At 36.4% G+C, this 3,964-nt stretch overlaps 1 long non-coding RNA gene across 1 annotated transcript; it reads left to right on the forward strand.

The window, feature by feature from the left end:
* Positions 1 to 2,065: 2,065 nt before the first annotated feature.
* LOC104958405 (uncharacterized) lies at positions 2,066 to 3,582 on the forward strand. The gene is made up of 2 exons (XR_799763.1): positions 2,066 to 2,258; positions 2,398 to 3,582. It is a non-coding gene; the product is annotated as an uncharacterized lncRNA (long non-coding RNA).
* The last annotated feature ends 382 nt before the right edge of the window (positions 3,583 to 3,964 follow it).

The following is a 3,964-nucleotide window of genomic DNA, read 5'->3' on the forward strand; positions in this document are numbered from 1 at the left end:
AGTCACGCCCACTTACTTCCGCATCATGGGACCTTATTCCGAAAAAATAATACATTGAAGTCAATGGAGAGAGAAAACTTATCTTTTGATCCCGTTTGAATTGTACCATGAATTACACATAGTTGTTTGTCAATCTTAAAAAATCATTTCCATGTCAAAAAATTCAAAGTTTGTCTTAAAACTGTTGAAATATAAGACTATGAAAAATACGCAACTAGAAAGACTACAAATCCCAGAGTCGCGTAAGTGCTGTCATAACTGATGTATTCCCTCCAGATAGCTAAAAATACATTTACTTAATGTACTTACTTACTTTAACAAGATGCCTGTGTGCTTTGTACCAGGTTGTTATCATACCAGTAATAGTACCTCTTGCTCGTTCTCGAAGACCAACTAAAACAAAACACGACAGTGTACCTTGTTAGCTAATGTTACACATTACACTCGTGTTACTCACCGAAACCTTGTAAAGCCGGTCCCGCATGCTGGCTCTTACGGAACTGACTAACTCCCCTTTTTCGTATGTACAGCTCTCAACATGCCCAGACTTGTAGTGATTTTCACCTCTTTTAATACTTTTCGCCTCATTCTGAAAGAAAGAGGTGAAAGGTACCAACGTGACGGCCATCTTGGTGTTGGTGACGTGTGCAAGACCAGAGTTGTAGTTTATTGAGCGCTTCACACAGAAAAATGTGTAACTTCACAGTTTTACGACACATTTTAATTTTTTTGACTTGCAAAATTATCTTTTAAGTTGACAAACATCATATGTGTAATTCATGGCACAATTCAAACGGGATCGAAAGATAATCTTTCTCTCCCCATTGACTTCAATACATTATTTTTCCGATATAAGGTCCCATGGAGGTCCACCGGAAGGGGAGGGACTTCGCCACTCTATAACTACCACATTATAACTACCACATTATAACTGAGTGAATGTAAAATGTAAGTATACAGTTATGAAGACATATCTGGCATTTCCACTGGGTGACCAATTTCAATTAATGTTGACACCATCTCACAACACTCCTAAAATAACATTACTTTCTGAAAAACAATTTAAAATGTATGCTGTTTAAAATCTCAAATTAGATCTATTGTCCATCTATATTTTGATTATTATTTAATGGAAACTGTCCATAATCAACGAGTCATTCGAAGTCAATCAAATACTTATTTCACTTCAGGGTGATAGGAGACCCCATCTAGTCAATCAGAGAAAATCAGGACAATCTGATGTAGAATTTCAAAATAAAATACTTTTGAAATCTCATATATGGGCTATCGTCCTTCTGTTTTTATACAAGAATAAATAAAAAACTGTCAAATTATCAAAGAATTATTTCACTCCAGGGTGATAGGAGACCCCATCTAGTCAATCAGAGAGAATCAGGACAATCTGATGTAGAGTTTCAAAATAAAAGAGCTTTAAAGTCTCATATATGAGCTATCATCCCTCTGTTTTTAGATAAGAATAAAACAAAAAATATCCACTATCAAATACTTATTTCACTTCAGGGTGATAGCAGGACACCCCATCTAATCACTCAGAGAGAATCAGGACAATCTGATGTACAGTTTCAAAATAAAAGAGACCTTTGAAGTCTCATATATGAGCTATCGTCCTTCTGTTTGTATCCAACAGTTAAAATGTTCGAATTACATTGAACCAGAATTGTCCCCCTTTTTTCTTTAACAGTGAAGAAAATCGGATATGTTTATATATATTTCGCCACTCTATAGGCACACACTGTAGACACTAATTAGAAGGACACAGACTAAAACACCTCAATGTAAAGACAAATCAGATGATTAAACATGATCTTAAAATATATTTTGTATATATATATTTTTTTTGTTGCATTTTGTTGTAATCATTACTGTGCCCCACCTGCCCCTAATGACCAGTCGCCACTGGACAGAAAGCCCTAAAAAAATCGAATTATTTTAAAACTAGCTTACAGATGACGATCACAAAGACGTTTGTGTTGCTTCTAAGGACAGAAGGTTATCTGGCCTCAGAGTGGATGTGTAATACTTTGACTTCTTCATTGAGTACCTTTACATACTTTTTTCTTCTTCTGTGTGTATGAACAGGTCAGCCAGGGCAGCGTGTCACAGGGAGCACTCTGGGTAATGTAGTCCACAGGATGAATGTGGCTCTGGGGGAGCGTGGAGACAAACTGAGTCACGCCGAGGACAAGACTGTGGAGCTGATGCACAAAGCCCAGCAGTTTGCAGACACTGCGCACAAGGTGACGTGCAAATACAGCTGTTTCTACAACATATTTCCAACAAGAGAAATCATTGATCAGCTACGGTATAAAGATGAAAATGTTCAGGCTTTAACATGCTTTTCTGTTTGTTTGTCTGTTTGTTTGTTTGTTTGTTTAGCTGGCCCTGAAGTATTCAAAGTGAAGACTGCTGGATGAAGAATGAAATCCTCCAGGACGTTAAAGATGAATCCTGTAACAGCAACACTAACGCTGTCTTAAATAACGAAATACTTTGTGCTTAATGTGCCTCAAATGAATATTCTGTTCTTCAAGAGAAAAAAAGCTGGACTTTTGGATTTAATCTACAATTATTGGAAATGTATTGAAAAACCACTGCACAGCTTCCTTGACTCATTCATATTTTGGATTAAAAAGATGTGCCTAACCTAAAATCTGTGTCACAGGGTCGTACGGCTCTTATTGTATAATATTTTTCTTCTTTGGATTTATTTGGATTTTATTGCACTAAATGTTTGATTTACCCCCACTTGTTGCCGTTGATCTGTGTTGCTAACATGTGTGTAAAGTATGGAGTGCAGTGACATATTGATGTGTCCTGAACACTCAAACTGTTGCTCTATACTGTGTCTGCTGTACTGTCTTCCGTCTGTGTGTGTCCTGTTTTTACTAACCGCAACAACAAAGCTGGTACTGTTTTCACCTTCTGAGTTTTTGTGTGTATCACAGGGGCAAAATGAGCCCCCAGAGAGACCTACTGTGGCGGGAACTAAAAGTACTCTCCAGGTGTTTATACTTCTGTCTGTGACTATTTATCTGTCCGTTGTCTATCTGTCTGTCTCTATTTGTAAAAATGATTCTGTCAATGCGATGGCAGGTGACAAAAACTTGCAAGATGCAGTCACAAAACTTTATAGGTGTGTAGTTGACACACAACAAACAAGGTTGAGATACGCACCAGGCCTGATTTGGCATCATAGAACCAGTATTAAGGCTGAGCTTAAAGATGGGATTTGTTGGAGTGATTAACATTGGGAGTCTATAAACAAAAAGTAGAAAAGGTTGAGGTCAAGCAAAATGTTGACTTAATGTTTGCATCTCTTCTTTCAGTTATTTGTAATGCAGATGCAAACACTGTGTGGAGTCTGTGTTATTTTAAACTAAATTAATATTGACTTACAGTACTTTGATTCATTGACTAAATTCATTTTGATCACTTGTTATTTTACGTTTTCATTACTTTTGGCTATAGTTGAATGTTTGTGATGTGAATATGTCTCTGTTGTGCTAACTCAATGACAGTGTGTCCACTCTTCTCTGTGAACCATTAAAGCCTTTACCTGAATGCTGAGCTCTGCTTGTGTTTTTCACATCAGCTGTGAACAGCAGATGGCGCTCACAGAGCAAAGGAGACCCAGCACCACCGCTGTTGAAATGAAAATCATGATTTCAATTAGGTTTGTAAGTGTGATTATCACACCCTAATTGGCCATCAAATAGATTTACGATCTAGTAATGTATACAGTAAGTGCATTTTTATATAGAATTGAATCTATAGAGGCAAAACAAAAAGTAAAATAAAGAGAGGAAAAGTGGTTCAGCTGAATATTGTGATGATAATATAGAATATAAATAGAAATAAAAGATATTTTATGTTGAATGTCAGAATTATTATTCTCTGAGATTTATAATGTGCTTTTAAAAATATATTTCTCAATCTAAACGTA

Source organism: Notothenia coriiceps, unplaced genomic scaffold (genome assembly GCF_000735185.1).
Source record: "Notothenia coriiceps isolate Sejong01 unplaced genomic scaffold, NC01 NC01_scaffold00001005, whole genome shotgun sequence".
Taxonomy (NCBI): domain Eukaryota; kingdom Metazoa; phylum Chordata; class Actinopteri; order Perciformes; family Nototheniidae; genus Notothenia; species Notothenia coriiceps.